The 16781-nt window shown below is 39.3% G+C and overlaps 8 non-coding genes across 8 annotated transcripts; all 8 read right to left on the bottom strand.

Moving 5' to 3' along the window:
* Positions 1-679: 679 nt before the first annotated feature.
* Positions 680-751, bottom strand: TRNAD-GUC (transfer RNA aspartic acid (anticodon GUC)). The gene has a single exon. It is a non-coding gene; the product is annotated as a tRNA-Asp (tRNA).
* Positions 752-2693: 1942 nt separating this feature from the next.
* TRNAD-GUC (transfer RNA aspartic acid (anticodon GUC)) lies at positions 2694-2765 on the bottom strand. Its single transcript has one exon. It is a non-coding gene; the product is annotated as a tRNA-Asp (tRNA).
* Positions 2766-4706: 1941 nt separating this feature from the next.
* On the bottom strand, positions 4707-4778 carry TRNAD-GUC (transfer RNA aspartic acid (anticodon GUC)). Its single transcript has one exon. It is a non-coding gene; the product is annotated as a tRNA-Asp (tRNA).
* Positions 4779-6719: 1941 nt separating this feature from the next.
* On the bottom strand, positions 6720-6791 carry TRNAD-GUC (transfer RNA aspartic acid (anticodon GUC)). The gene has a single exon. It is a non-coding gene; the product is annotated as a tRNA-Asp (tRNA).
* A 1942-nt stretch (positions 6792-8733) lies between these two features.
* On the bottom strand, positions 8734-8805 carry TRNAD-GUC (transfer RNA aspartic acid (anticodon GUC)). Its single transcript has one exon. It is a non-coding gene; the product is annotated as a tRNA-Asp (tRNA).
* A 1941-nt stretch (positions 8806-10746) lies between these two features.
* TRNAD-GUC (transfer RNA aspartic acid (anticodon GUC)) lies at positions 10747-10818 on the bottom strand. Its single transcript has one exon. It is a non-coding gene; the product is annotated as a tRNA-Asp (tRNA).
* A 1943-nt stretch (positions 10819-12761) lies between these two features.
* Positions 12762-12833, bottom strand: TRNAD-GUC (transfer RNA aspartic acid (anticodon GUC)). Its single transcript has one exon. It is a non-coding gene; the product is annotated as a tRNA-Asp (tRNA).
* Positions 12834-14775: 1942 nt separating this feature from the next.
* TRNAD-GUC (transfer RNA aspartic acid (anticodon GUC)) lies at positions 14776-14847 on the bottom strand. The gene has a single exon. It is a non-coding gene; the product is annotated as a tRNA-Asp (tRNA).
* Positions 14848-16781: the final 1934 nt, after the last annotated feature.

Raw genomic sequence — 16781 nt, 5'->3', positions numbered from 1 at the left:
CCGTCGAACCACTTACGAGTGTTGTGCGCTTGCGAGTGTGTCTGAATCATGCCCATAGTCCTTAGGAAAATTTTTGGGTGCTTGCCAAAGACATGTAAATGAAGTGCTTGTTAAAAAATAAAATCCATTCTACTAACCATTGCAAAATGGAATTTGGGTCTTGAGGACCCACCTCATGGAGTTGGGCTTAGACAGCACAAGAAAATTGCTTGAGAAGTTACTTGACCTATACTGTTCTTGAGAATGGGGCCCAACAATGTGGTCTTTCAATGCTAGAAATGTCAAAATAATTCTGAATGTTGTAGTTTGATGTCCTAGAAAATGTGTGCAGTTTTCATTCCAAAAAGTGGCATACACCAATATGCCAACCTCCTTGCCTATATTTTATTTCTACATATAAAAATGTAAGTATGTATAAACCTTCCCAAAATACCAAACCATTCTGATTTATTCCATAGCCACCTAACGCCAACAAATGGTAATAGAAGTATATCATTACAGTTGGTACATTTTGTTTTCTCTATCTGCTATTCCATTTGTATGGATCTATGAGGGTTTCCTTTAAGTACACATCTCAATATATTATAGTTTGGGTTGTTATTTATGCATGCCATAACATTTGTATTATTATTTTTCCACTGTGTCTGAAATGGAATATTGGAGAAATAAAAGTTATAGCCTCCCCGTCGGGGAATTGAACCCCGGTCTCCCGCGTGACAGGCAGGGATACTCACCACTATACTAACGAGGATCGGCTGTGTGCTGTGATTTCTGGTCCAGTCCAGAAAAGTGATGTTCAACTAAGAGTTGTTATAATTTCCTTGGGTAATGAAAATGATTGAAATCATTTATACATCAATTTGTTAGTGTACTCTTTCACCATATATCAGATCCATGTCGATTCTTCTGCATCATGAGCTAGGTCAAATGCTTATAGAAATTGCCCCAGCTATCATTTTCTTACTCTACCCATGTCCGATAATCCCTGGACTGAGATGTTCTAGGATGTTACTGTTGATTTGCCAGTGTTTATAGGTATTTCTATGAATTGATTTATGGTTGACCATTTCTGATGCTTGATTGTATATTTAGTAATTCAAGATCCTTTAAAAAGCTCAAATGAATTTAGCAAAACCCATTACCCCTTATCAACTTTTTTCTAATTAGAATTTGCTTAGAAATCCTTGAATGGCTAAAAGACTATTATGCTAGAGACCAATGGTAGCTCTGCATGAGGAATATTAAACTCCAAATCTCTTCTGCTAAATTATGCCCAAATTATGTGAATGCTATAAAAATTGATAATTTATTCTATTATTCAGCTACTGTTTCCAACTTAATTAAAAAATATATATATATGTATATATTCACTCTTCTTTTAAGGCACCAATAAATATCTATGCATTTTCTGGATATTCTATACCATACAATTTTAATACATGGGAATCCTGAATATAAAGTCCAATAAATGCTGGATTTGCCATGTTGTACATGTTCTAAGCAATATCTTTTAGATTATAGCTGATATAGGGCCTGATTCAGAGCCGCTTGCTGCTAGTGAGTGCTTGCTCAGAACAAGGGCGGTTTTTTATGTTTTGTATTTGTTTTTTTCTTTCATCAGGCCGCTCGCTAAGCTGTGGGTGACCTCCCACAGCTTTTGCGAGTGGCCTGGAGCCCATCGCGATTATCGTGACCATCAGGCTTGCGAGGAGACCCTGTGGAAGGGTCTGAGCTCTCACAAGCCCGAGTAAACTTCCTGCTCTAATAGAACAGGAAGTCCACTATTGACATCACTAGTGATGTCAGTAGGGCCACCCACAAACACCAGGCGTTCCTAAGGGAATGCCTGCATTTGTGCAGCCACCCCCCCCTCCCCGCATACAAAACACGGTGAGTTATCAATCAACATTGACAGCCGCTCCGTCTTGTAGCTAGACCCATATCGATGGAGCAGCCGTCGCTGGACGGATCTTGCGCATGCACACGCCGGAGGCGGCGCATGGGTTGTGGGGGACCGTCGAACCACTTACGAGTGTTGTGCGCTTGCGAGTGTGTCTGAATCATGCCCATAGTCCTTAGGAAAATTTTTGGGTGCTTGCCAAAGACATGTAAATGAAGTGCTTGTTAAAAAATAAAATCCATTCTACTAACCATTGCAAAATGGAATTTGGGTCTTGAGGACCCACCTCATGGAGTTGGGCTTAGACATCACAAGAAAATTGCTTGAGAAGTTACTTGACCTATACTGTTCTTGAGAATGGGGCCCAACAATGTGGTCTTTCAATGCTAGAAATGTCAAAATAATTCTGAATGTTGTAGTTTGATGTCCTAGAAAATGTGTGCAGTTTTCATTCCAAAAAGTGGCATACACCAATATGCCAACCTCCTTGCCTATATTTTATTTCTACATATAAAAATGTAAGTATGTATAAACCTTCCCAAAATACCAAACCATTCTGATTTATTCCATAGCCACCTAACGCCAACAAATGGTAATAGAAGTATATCATTACAGTTGGTACATTTTGTTTTCTCTATCTGCTATTCCATTTGTATGGATCTATGAGGGTTTCCTTTAAGTACACATCTCAATATATTATAGTTTGGGTTGTTATTTATGCATGCCATAACATTTGTATTATTATTTTTCCACTGTGTCTGAAATGGAATATTGGAGAAATAAAAGTTATAGCCTCCCCGTCGGGGAATTGAACCCCGGTCTCCCGCGTGACAGGCGGGGATACTCACCACTATACTAACGAGGATCGGCTGTGTGCTGTGATTTCTGGTCCAGTCCAGAAAAGTGATGTTCAACTAAGAGTTGTTATAATTTCCTTGGGTAATGAAAATGATTGAAATCATTTATACATCAATTTGTTAGTGTACTCTTTCACCATATATCAGATCCATGTCGATTCTTCTGCATCATGAGCTAGGTCAAATGCTTATAGAAATTGCCCCAGCTATCATTTTCTTACTCTACCCATGTCCGATAATCCCTGGACTGAGATGTTCTAGGATGTTACTGTTGATTTGCCAGTGTTTATAGGTATTTCTATGAATTGATTTATGGTTGACCATTTCTGATGCTTGATTGTATATTTAGTAATTCAAGATCCTTTAAAAAGCTCAAATGAATTTAGCAAAACCCATTACCCCTTATCAACTTTTTTCTAATTAGAATTTGCTTAGAAATCCTTGAATGGCTAAAAGACTATTATGCTAGAGACCAATGGTAGCTCTGCATGAGGAATATTAAACTCCAAATCTCTTCTGCTAAATTATGCCCAAATTATGTGAATGCTATAAAAATTGATAATTTATTCTATTATTCAGCTACTGTTTCCAACTTAATTAAAAAATATATATATATGTATATATTCACTCTTCTTTTAAGGCACCAATAAATATCTATGCATTTTCTGGATATTCTATACCATACAATTTTAATACATGGGAATCCTGAATATAAAGTCCAATAAATGCTGGATTTGCCATGTTGTACATGTTCTAAGCAATATCTTTTAGATTATAGCTGATATAGGGCCTGATTCAGAGCCGCTTGCTGCTAGTGAGTGCTTGCTCAGAACAAGGGCGGTTTTTTATGTTTTGTATTTGTTTTTTTCTTTCATCAGGCCGCTCGCTAAGCTGTGGGTGACCTCCCACAGCTTTTGCGAGTGGCCTGGAGCCCATCGCGATTATCATGACCATCAGGCTTGCGAGGAGACCCTGTGGAAGGGTCTGAGCTCTCACAAGCCCGGTTAAACTTCCTGCTCTAATAGAACAGGAAGTCCACTACTTACATCACTAGTGATGTCAGTAGGGCCACCCACAAACACCAGGCGTTCCTAAGGGAATGCCTGCATTTGTGCAGCCACCCCCCCTCCCCGCATACAAAACGCGGTGAGTTATCAATCAACATTGACAGCCGCTCCATCTTGTAGCTAGACCCATATCGATGGAGCAGCCGTCGCTGGACGGATCTTGCGCATGCACACGCCGGAGGCGGTGCATGGGTAGTGGGGGACCGTCGAACCACTTGCGAGTGTTGTGCGCTTGTGAGTGTGTCTGAATCATGCCCATAGTCCTTAGGAAAATTTTTGGGTGCTTGCCAAAGACATGTAAATGAAGTGCTTGTTAAAAAATAAAATCCATTCTACTAACCATTGGAAAATGGAATTTGGGTCTTGAGGACCCACCTCATGGAGTTGGGCTTAGACAGCACAAGAAAATTGCTTGAGAAGTTACTTGACCTATACTGTTCTTGAGAATGGGGCCCAACAATGTGGTCTTTCAATGCTAGAAATGTCAAAATAATTCTGAATGTTGTAGTTTGATGTCCTAGAAAATGTGTGCAGTTTTCATTCCAAAAAGTGGCATACACCAATATGCCAACCTCCTTGCCTATATTTTATTTCTACATATAAAAATGTAAGTATGTATAAACCTTCCCAAAATACCAAACCATTCTGATTTATTCCATAGCCACCTAACGCCAACAAATGGTAATAGAAGTATATCATTACAGTTGGTACATTTTGTTTTCTCTATCTGCTATTCCATTTGTATGGATCTATGAGGGTTTCCTTTAAGTACACATCTCAATATATTATAGTTTGGGTTGTTATTTATGCATGCCATAACATTTGTATTATTATTTTTCCACTGTGTCTGAAATGGAATATTGGAGAAATAAAAGTTATAGCCTCCCCGTCGGGGAATTGAACCCCGGTCTCCCGCGTGACAGGCGGGGATACTCACCACTATACTAACGAGGATCGGCTGTGTGCTGTGATTTCTGGTCCAGTCCAGAAAAGTGATGTTCAACTAAGAGTTGTTATAATTTCCTTGGGTAATGAAAATGATTGAAATCATTTATACATCAATTTGTTAGTGTACTCTTTCACCATATATCAGATCCATGTCGATTCTTCTGCATCATGAGCTAGGTCAAATGCTTATAGAAATTGCCCCAGCTATCATTTTCTTACTCTACCCATGTCCGATAATCCCTGGACTGAGATGTTCTAGGATGTTACTGTTGATTTGCCAGTGTTTATAGGTATTTCTATGAATTGATTTATGGTTGACCATTTCTGATGCTTGATTGTATATTTAGTAATTCAAGATCCTTTAAAAAGCTCAAATGAATTTAGCAAAACCCATTACCCCTTATCAACTTTTTTCTAATTAGAATTTGCTTAGAAATCCTTGAATGGCTAAAAGACTATTATGCTAGAGACCAATGGTAGCTCTGCATGAGGAATATTAAACTCCAAATCTCTTCTGCTAAATTATGCCCAAATTATGTGAATGCTATAAAAATTGATAATTTATTCTATTATTCAGCTACTGTTTCCAACTTAATTAAAAAAAATATATATATGTATATATTCACTCTTCTTTTAAGGCACCAATAAATATCTATGCATTTTCTGGATATTCTATACCATACAATTTTAATACATGGGAATCCTGAATATAAAGTCCAATAAATGCTGGATTTGCCATGTTGTACATGTTCTAAGCAATATCTTTTAGATTATAGCTGATATAGGGCCTGATTCAGAGCCGCTTGCTGCTAGTGAGTGCTTGCTCAGAACAAGGGCGGTTTTTTATGTTTTGTATTTGTTTTTTTCTTTCATCAGGCCGCTCGCTAAGCTGTGGGTGACCTCCCACAGCTTTTGCGAGTGGCCTGGAGCCCATCGCGATTATCGTGACCATCAGGCTTGCGAGGAGACCCTGTGGAAGGGTCTGAGCTCTCACAAGCCCGAGTAAACTTCCTGCTCTAATAGAACAGGAAGTCCACTATGACATCACTAGTGATGTCAGTAGGGCCACCCACAAACACCAGGCGTTCCTAAGGGAATGCCTGCATTTGTGCAGCCACCCCCCCCTCCCCGCATACAAAACACGGTGAGTTATCAATCAACATTGACAGCCGCTCCATCTTGTAGCTAGACCCATATCGATGGAGCAGCCGTCGCTGGACGGATCTTGCGCATGCACACGCCGGAGGCGGCGCATGGGTAGTGGGGGACCGTCGAACCACTTACGAGTGTTGTGCGCTTGCGAGTGTGTCTGAATCATGCCCATAGTCCTTAGGAAAATTTTTGGGTGCTTGCCAAAGACATGTAAATGAAGTGCTTGTTAAAAAATAAAATCCATTCTACTAACCATTGCAAAATGGAATTTGGGTCTTGAGGACCCACCTCATGGAGTTGGGCTTAGACAGCACAAGAAAATTGCTTGAGAAGTTACTTGACCTATACTGTTCTTGAGAATGGGGCCCAACAATGTGGTCTTTCAATGCTAGAAATGTCAAAATAATTCTGAATGTTGTAGTTTGATGTCCTAGAAAATGTGTGCAGTTTTCATTCCAAAAAGTGGCATACACCAATATGCCAACCTCCTTGCCTATATTTTATTTCTACATATAAAAATGTAAGTATGTATAAACCTTCCCAAAATACCAAACCATTCTGATTTATTCCATAGCCACCTAACGCCAACAAATGGTAATAGAAGTATATCATTACAGTTGGTACATTTTGTTTTCTCTATCTGCTATTCCATTTGTATGGATCTATGAGGGTTTCCTTTAAGTACACATCTCAATATATTATAGTTTGGGTTGTTATTTATGCATGCCATAACATTTGTATTATTATTTTTCCACTGTGTCTGAAATGGAATATTGGAGAAATAAAAGTTATAGCCTCCCCGTCGGGGAATTGAACCCCGGTCTCCCGCGTGACAGGCAGGGATACTCACCACTATACTAACGAGGATCGGCTGTGTGCTGTGATTTCTGGTCCAGTCCAGAAAAGTGATGTTCAACTAAGAGTTGTTATAATTTCCTTGGGTAATGAAAATGATTGAAATCATTTATACATCAATTTGTTAGTGTACTCTTTCACCATATATCAGATCCATGTCGATTCTTCTGCATCATGAGCTAGGTCAAATGCTTATAGAAATTGCCCCAGCTATCATTTTCTTACTCTACCCATGTCCGATAATCCCTGGACTGAGATGTTCTAGGATGTTACTGTTGATTTGCCAGTGTTTATAGGTATTTCTATGAATTGATTTATGGTTGACCATTTCTGATGCTTGATTGTATATTTAGTAATTCAAGATCCTTTAAAAAGCTCAAATGAATTTAGCAAAACCCATTACCCCTTATCAACTTTTTTCTAATTAGAATTTGCTTAGAAATCCTTGAATGGCTAAAAGACTATTATGCTAGAGACCAATGGTAGCTCTGCATGAGGAATATTAAACTCCAAATCTCTTCTGCTAAATTATGCCCAAATTATGTGAATGCTATAAAAATTGATAATTTATTCTATTATTCAGCTACTGTTTCCAACTTAATTAAAAAATATATATATATGTATATATTCACTCTTCTTTTAAGGCACCAATAAATATCTATGCATTTTCTGGATATTCTATACCATACAATTTTAATACATGGGAATCCTGAATATAAAGTCCAATAAATGCTGGATTTGCCATGTTGTACATGTTCTAAGCAATATCTTTTAGATTATAGCTGATATAGGGCCTGATTCAGAGCCGCTTGCTGCTAGTGAGTGCTTGCTCAGAACAAGGGCGGTTTTTTATGTTTTGTATTTGTTTTTTTCTTTCATCAGGCCGCTCGCTAAGCTGTGGGTGACCTCCCACAGCTTTTGCGAGTGGCCTGGAGCCCATCGCGATTATCGTGACCATCAGGCTTGCGAGGAGACCCTGTGGAAGGGTCTGAGCTCTCACAAGCCCGAGTAAACTTCCTGCTCTAATAGAACAGGAAGTCCACTATTGACATCACTAGTGATGTCAGTAGGGCCACCCACAAACACCAGGCGTTCCTAAGGGAATGCCTGCATTTGTGCAGCCACCCCCCCCTCCCCGCATACAAAACACGGTGAGTTATCAATCAACATTGACAGCCGCTCCGTCTTGTAGCTAGACCCATATCGATGGAGCAGCCGTCGCTGGACGGATCTTGCGCATGCACACGCCGGAGGCGGCGCATGGGTTGTGGGGGACCGTCGAACCACTTACGAGTGTTGTGCGCTTGCGAGTGTGTCTGAATCATGCCCATAGTCCTTAGGAAAATTTTTGGGTGCTTGCCAAAGACATGTAAATGAAGTGCTTGTTAAAAAATAAAATCCATTCTACTAACCATTGCAAAATGGAATTTGGGTCTTGAGGACCCACCTCATGGAGTTGGGCTTAGACATCACAAGAAAATTGCTTGAGAAGTTACTTGACCTATACTGTTCTTGAGAATGGGGCCCAACAATGTGGTCTTTCAATGCTAGAAATGTCAAAATAATTCTGAATGTTGTAGTTTGATGTCCTAGAAAATGTGTGCAGTTTTCATTCCAAAAAGTGGCATACACCAATATGCCAACCTCCTTGCCTATATTTTATTTCTACATATAAAAATGTAAGTATGTATAAACCTTCCCAAAATACCAAACCATTCTGATTTATTCCATAGCCACCTAACGCCAACAAATGGTAATAGAAGTATATCATTACAGTTGGTACATTTTGTTTTCTCTATCTGCTATTCCATTTGTATGGATCTATGAGGGTTTCCTTTAAGTACACATCTCAATATATTATAGTTTGGGTTGTTATTTATGCATGCCATAACATTTGTATTATTATTTTTCCACTGTGTCTGAAATGGAATATTGGAGAAATAAAAGTTATAGCCTCCCCGTCGGGGAATTGAACCCCGGTCTCCCGCGTGACAGGCGGGGATACTCACCACTATACTAACGAGGATCGGCTGTGTGCTGTGATTTCTGGTCCAGTCCAGAAAAGTGATGTTCAACTAAGAGTTGTTATAATTTCCTTGGGTAATGAAAATGATTGAAATCATTTATACATCAATTTGTTAGTGTACTCTTTCACCATATATCAGATCCATGTCGATTCTTCTGCATCATGAGCTAGGTCAAATGCTTATAGAAATTGCCCCAGCTATCATTTTCTTACTCTACCCATGTCCGATAATCCCTGGACTGAGATGTTCTAGGATGTTACTGTTGATTTGCCAGTGTTTATAGGTATTTCTATGAATTGATTTATGGTTGACCATTTCTGATGCTTGATTGTATATTTAGTAATTCAAGATCCTTTAAAAAGCTCAAATGAATTTAGCAAAACCCATTACCCCTTATCAACTTTTTTCTAATTAGAATTTGCTTAGAAATCCTTGAATGGCTAAAAGACTATTATGCTAGAGACCAATGGTAGCTCTGCATGAGGAATATTAAACTCCAAATCTCTTCTGCTAAATTATGCCCAAATTATGTGAATGCTATAAAAATTGATAATTTATTCTATTATTCAGCTACTGTTTCCAACTTAATTAAAAAATATATATATATGTATATATTCACTCTTCTTTTAAGGCACCAATAAATATCTATGCATTTTCTGGATATTCTATACCATACAATTTTAATACATGGGAATCCTGAATATAAAGTCCAATAAATGCTGGATTTGCCATGTTGTACATGTTCTAAGCAATATCTTTTAGATTATAGCTGATATAGGGCCTGATTCAGAGCCGCTTGCTGCTAGTGAGTGCTTGCTCAGAACAAGGGCGGTTTTTTATGTTTTGTATTTGTTTTTTTCTTTCATCAGGCCGCTCGCTAAGCTGTGGGTGACCTCCCACAGCTTTTGCGAGTGGCCTGGAGCCCATCGCGATTATCATGACCATCAGGCTTGCGAGGAGACCCTGTGGAAGGGTCTGAGCTCTCACAAGCCCGGTTAAACTTCCTGCTCTAATAGAACAGGAAGTCCACTACTTACATCACTAGTGATGTCAGTAGGGCCACCCACAAACACCAGGCGTTCCTAAGGGAATGCCTGCATTTGTGCAGCCACCCCCCCTCCCCGCATACAAAACGCGGTGAGTTATCAATCAACATTGACAGCCGCTCCATCTTGTAGCTAGACCCATATCGATGGAGCAGCCGTCGCTGGACGGATCTTGCGCATGCACACGCCGGAGGCGGTGCATGGGTAGTGGGGGACCGTCGAACCACTTGCGAGTGTTGTGCGCTTGTGAGTGTGTCTGAATCATGCCCATAGTCCTTAGGAAAATTTTTGGGTGCTTGCCAAAGACATGTAAATGAAGTGCTTGTTAAAAAATAAAATCCATTCTACTAACCATTGGAAAATGGAATTTGGGTCTTGAGGACCCACCTCATGGAGTTGGGCTTAGACAGCACAAGAAAATTGCTTGAGAAGTTACTTGACCTATACTGTTCTTGAGAATGGGGCCCAACAATGTGGTCTTTCAATGCTAGAAATGTCAAAATAATTCTGAATGTTGTAGTTTGATGTCCTAGAAAATGTGTGCAGTTTTCATTCCAAAAAGTGGCATACACCAATATGCCAACCTCCTTGCCTATATTTTATTTCTACATATAAAAATGTAAGTATGTATAAACCTTCCCAAAATACCAAACCATTCTGATTTATTCCATAGCCACCTAACGCCAACAAATGGTAATAGAAGTATATCATTACAGTTGGTACATTTTGTTTTCTCTATCTGCTATTCCATTTGTATGGATCTATGAGGGTTTCCTTTAAGTACACATCTCAATATATTATAGTTTGGGTTGTTATTTATGCATGCCATAACATTTGTATTATTATTTTTCCACTGTGTCTGAAATGGAATATTGGAGAAATAAAAGTTATAGCCTCCCCGTCGGGGAATTGAACCCCGGTCTCCCGCGTGACAGGCGGGGATACTCACCACTATACTAACGAGGATCGGCTGTGTGCTGTGATTTCTGGTCCAGTCCAGAAAAGTGATGTTCAACTAAGAGTTGTTATAATTTCCTTGGGTAATGAAAATGATTGAAATCATTTATACATCAATTTGTTAGTGTACTCTTTCACCATATATCAGATCCATGTCGATTCTTCTGCATCATGAGCTAGGTCAAATGCTTATAGAAATTGCCCCAGCTATCATTTTCTTACTCTACCCATGTCCGATAATCCCTGGACTGAGATGTTCTAGGATTTTACTGTTGATTTGCCAGTGTTTATAGGTATTTCTATGAATTGATTTATGGTTGACCATTTCTGATGCTTGATTGTATATTTAGTAATTCAAGATCCTTTAAAAAGCTCAAATGAATTTAGCAAAACCCATTACCCCTTATCAACTGTTTTCTAATTAGAATTTGCTTAGAAATCCTTGAATGGCTAAAAGACTATTATGCTAGAGACCAATGGTAGCTCTGCATGAGGAATATTAAACTCCAAATCTCTTCTGCTAAATTATGCCCAAATTATGTGAATGCTATAAAAATTGATAATTTATTCTATTATTCAGCTACTGTTTCCAACTTAATTAAAAAAAATATATATATGTATATATTCACTCTTCTTTTAAGGCACCAATAAATATCTATGCATTTTCTGGATATTCTATACCATACAATTTTAATACATGGGAATCCTGAATATAAAGTCCAATAAATGCTGGATTTGCCATGTTGTACATGTTCTAAGCAATATCTTTTAGATTATAGCTGATATAGGGCCTGATTCAGAGCCGCTTGCTGCTAGTGAGTGCTTGCTCAGAACAAGGGCGGTTTTTTATGTTTTGTATTTGTTTTTTTCTTTCATCAGGCCGCTCGCTAAGCTGTGGGTGACCTCCCACAGCTTTTGCGAGTGGCCTGGAGCCCATCGCGATTATCGTGACCATCAGGCTTGCGAGGAGACCCTGTGGAAGGGTCTGAGCTCTCACAAGCCCGAGTAAACTTCCTGCTCTAATAGAACAGGAAGTCCACTACTGACATCACTAGTGATGTCAGTAGGGCCACCCACAAACACCAGGCGTTCCTAAGGGAATGCCTGCATTTGTGCAGCCACCCCCCCCCTCCCCGCATACAAAACACGGTGAGTTATCAATCAACATTGACAGCCGCTCCGTCTTGTAGCTAGACCCATATCGATGGAGCAGCCGTCGCTGGACGGATCTTGCGCATGCACACGCCGGAGGCGGCGCATGGGTTGTGGGGGACCGTCGAACCACTTACGAGTGTTGTGCGCTTGCGAGTGTGTCTGAATCATGCCCATAGTCCTTAGGAAAATTTTTGGGTGCTTGCCAAAGACATGTAAATGAAGTGCTTGTTAAAAAATAAAATCCATTCTACTAACAATTGCAAAATGGAATTTGGGTCTTGAGGACCCACCTCATGGAGTTGGGCTTAGACAGCACAAGAAAATTGCTTGAGAAGTTACTTGACCTATACTGTTCTTGAGAATGGGGCCCAACAATGTGGTCTTTCAATGCTAGAAATGTCAAAATAATTCTGAATGTTGTAGTTTGATGTCCTAGAAAATGTGTGCAGTTTTCATTCCAAAAAGTGGCATACACCAATATGCCAACCTCCTTGCCTATATTTTATTTCTACATATAAAAATGTAAGTATGTATAAACCTTCCCAAAATACCAAACCATTCTGATTTATTCCATAGCCACCTAACGCCAACAAATGGTAATAGAAGTATATCATTACAGTTGGTACATTTTGTTTTCTCTATCTGCTATTCCATTTGTATGGATCTATGAGGGTTTCCTTTAAGTACACATCTCAATATATTATAGTTTGGGTTGTTATTTATGCATGCCATAACATTTGTATTATTATTTTTCCACTGTGTCTAAAATGGAATATTGGAGAAATAAAAGTTATAGCCTCCCCGTCGGGGAATTGAACCCCGGTCTCCCGCGTGACAGGCGGGGATACTCACCACTATACTAACGAGGATCGGCTGTGTGCTGTGATTTCTGGTCCAGTCCAGAAAAGTGATGTTCAACTAAGAGTTGTTATAATTTCCTTGGGTAATGAAAATGATTGAAATCATTTATACATCAATTTGTTAGTGTACTCTTTCACCATATATCAGATCCATGTCGATTCTTCTGCATCATGAGCTAGGTCAAATGCTTATAGAAATTGCCCCAGCTATCATTTTCTTACTCTACCCATGTCCGATAATCCCTGGACTGAGATGTTCTAGGATGTTACTGTTGATTTGCCAGTGTTTATAGGTATTTCTATGAATTGATTTATGGTTGACCATTTCTGATGCTTGATTGTATATTTAGTAATTCAAGATCCTTTAAAAAGCTCAAATGAATTTAGCAAAACCCATTACCCCTTATCAACTTTTTTCTAATTAGAATTTGCTTAGAAATCCTTGAATGGCTAAAAGACTATTATGCTAGAGACCAATGGTAGCTCTGCATGAGGAATATTAAACTCCAAATCTCTTCTGCTAAATTATGCCCAAATTATGTGAATGCTATAAAAATTGATAATTTATTCTATTATTCAGCTACTGTTTCCAACTTAATTAAAAAAAATATATATATGTATATATTCACTCTTCTTTTAAGGCACCAATAAATATCTATGCATTTTCTGGATATTCTATACCATACAATTTTAATACATGGGAATCCTGAATATAAAGTCCAATAAATGCTGGATTTGCCATGTTGTACATGTTCTAAGCAATATCTTTTAGATTATAGCTGATATAGGGCCTGATTCAGAGCCGCTTGCTGCTAGTGAGTGCTTGCTCAGAACAAGGGCGGTTTTTTATGTTTTGTATTTGTTTTTTTCTTTCATCAGGCCGCTCGCTAAGCTGTGGGTGACCTCCCACAGCTTTTGCGAGTGGCCTGGAGCCCATCGCGATTATCGTGACCATCAGGCTTGCGAGGAGACCCTGTGGAAGGGTCTGAGCTCTCACAAGCCCGGTTAAACTTCCTGCTCTAATAGAACAGGAAGTCCACTACTTACATCACTAGTGATGTCAGTAGGGCCACCCACAAACACCAGGCGTTCCTAAGGGAATGCCTGCATTTGTGCAGCCACCCCCCCCTCCCCGCATACAAAACACGGTGAGTTATCAATCAACATTGACAGCCGCTCCGTCTTGTAGCTAGACCCATATCGATGGAGCAGCCGTCGCTGGACGGATCTTGCGCATGCACACGCCGGAGGCGGTGCATGGGTAGTGGGGGACCGTCGAACCACTTACGAGTGTTGTGCGCTTGCGAGTGTGTCTGAATCATGCCCATAGTCCTTAGGAAAATTTTTGGGTGCTTGCCAAAGACATGTAAATGAAGTGCTTGTTAAAAAATAAAATCCATTCTACTAACCATTGCAAAATGGAATTTGGGTCTTGAGGACCCACCTCATGGAGTTGGGCTTAGACAGCACAAGAAAATTGCTTGAGAAGTTACTTGACCTATACTGTTCTTGAGAATGGGGCCCAACAATGTGGTCTTTCAATGCTAGAAATGTCAAAATAATTCTGAATGTTGTAGTTTGATGTCCTAGAAAATGTGTGCAGTTTTCATTCCAAAAAGTGGCATACACCAATATGCCAACCTCCTTGCCTATATTTTATTTCTACATATAAAAATGTAAGTATGTATAAACCTTCCCAAAATACCAAACCATTCTGATTTATTCCATAGCCACCTAACGCCAACAAATGGTAATAGAAGTATATCATTACAGTTGGTACATTTTGTTTTCTCTATCTGCTATTCCATTTGTATGGATCTATGAGGGTTTCCTTTAAGTACACATCTCAATATATTATAGTTTGGGTTGTTATTTATGCATGCCATAACATTTGTATTATTATTTTTCCACTGTGTCTGAAATGGAATATTGGAGAAATAAAAGTTATAGCCTCCCCGTCGGGGAATTGAACCCCGGTCTCCCGCGTGACAGGCGGGGATACTCACCACTATACTAACGAGGATCGGCTGTGTGCTGTGATTTCTGGTCCAGTCCAGAAAAGTGATGTTCAACTAAGAGTTGTTATAATTTCCTTGGGTAATGAAAATGATTGAAATAATTTATACATCAATTTGTTCGTGTACTCTTTCACCATATATCAGATCCATGTCGATTCTTCTGCATCATGAGCTAGGTCAAATGCTTATAGAAATTGCCCCAGCTATCATTTTCTTACTCTACCCATGTCCGATAATCCCTGGACTGAGATGTTCTAGGATGTTACTGTTGATTTGCCAGTGTTTATAGGTATTTCTATGAATTGATTTATGGTTGACCATTTCTGATGCTTGATTGTATATTTAGTAATTCAAGATCCTTTAAAAAGCTCAAATGAATTTAGCAAAACCCATTACCCCTTATCAACTTTTTTCTAATTAGAATTTGCTTAGAAATCCTTGAATGGCTAAAAGACTATTATGCTAGAGACCAATGGTAGCTCTGCATGAGGAATATTAAACTCCAAATCTCTTCTGCTAAATTATGCCCAAATTATGTGAATGCTATAAAAATTGATAATTTATTCTATTATTCAGCTACTGTTTCCAACTTAATTAAAAAAAAAATATATATGTATATATTCACTCTTCTTTTAAGGCACCAATAAATATCTATGCATTTTCTGGATATTCTATACCATACAATTTTAATACATGGGAATCCTGAATATAAAGTCCAATAAATGCTGGATTTGCCATGTTGTACATGTTCTAAGCAATATCTTTTAGATTATAGCTGATATAGGGCCTGATTCAGAGCCGCTTGCTGCTAGTGAGTGCTTGCTCAGAACAAGGGCGGTTTTTTATGTTTTGTATTTGTTTTTTTCTTTCATCAGGCCGCTCGCTAAGCTGTGGGTGACCTCCCACAGCTTTTGCGAGTGGCCTGGAGCCCATCGCGATTATCGTGACCATCAGGCTTGCGAGGAGACCCTGTGGAAGGGTCTGAGCTCTCACAAGCCCGAGTAAACTTCCTGCTCTAATAGAACAGGAAGTCCACTACTGACATCACTAGTGATGTCAGTAGGGCCACCCACAAACACCAGGCGTTCCTAAGGGAATGCCTGCATTTGTGCAGCCACCCCCCCCTCCCCGCATACAAAACGCGGTGAGTTATCAATCAACATTGACAGCCGCTCCGTCTTGTAGCTAGACCCATATCGATGGAGCAGCCGTCGCTGGACGGATCTTGCGCATGCACACGCCGGAGGCGGCGCATGGGTAGTGGGGGACCGTCGAACCACTTACGAGTGTTGTGCGCTTGCGAGTGTGTCTGAATCAGGCCCATAGTCCTTAGGAAAATTTTTGGGTGCTTGCCAAAGACATGTAAATGAAGTGCTTGTTAAAAAATAAAATCCATTCTACTAACCATTGCAAAATGGAATTTGGGTCTTGAGGACCCACCTCATGGAGTTGGGCTTAGACAGCACAAGAAAATTGCTTGAGAAGTTACTTGACCTATACTGTTCTTGAGAATGGGGCCCAACAATGTGGTCTTTCAATGCTAGAAATGTCAAAATAATTCTGAATGTTGTAGTTTGATGTCCTAGAAAATGTGTGCAGTTTTCATTCCAAAAAGTGGCATACACCAATATGCCAACCTCCTTGCCTATATTTTATTTCTACATATAAAAATGTAAGTATGTATAAACCTTCCCAAAATACCAAACCATTCTGATTTATTCCATAGCCACCTAACGCCAACAAATGGTAATAGAAGTATATCATTACAGTTGGTACATTTTGTTTTCTCTATCTGCTATTCCATTTGTATGGATCTATGAGGGTTTCCTTTAAGTACACATCTCAATATATTATAGTTTGGGTTGTTATTTATGCATGCCATAACATTTGTATTATTATTTTTCCACTGTGTCTGAAATGGAATATTGGAGAAATAAAA

The sequence above is a fragment of the Taudactylus pleione genome, unplaced genomic scaffold, assembly GCF_031769625.1.
Source record: "Taudactylus pleione unplaced genomic scaffold, aTauple2 ptg000282l, whole genome shotgun sequence".
NCBI classification, from domain to species: Eukaryota; Metazoa; Chordata; class Amphibia; order Anura; family Myobatrachidae; genus Taudactylus; species Taudactylus pleione.
This window is presented reverse-complemented; position numbering and strand designations above follow the sequence as displayed.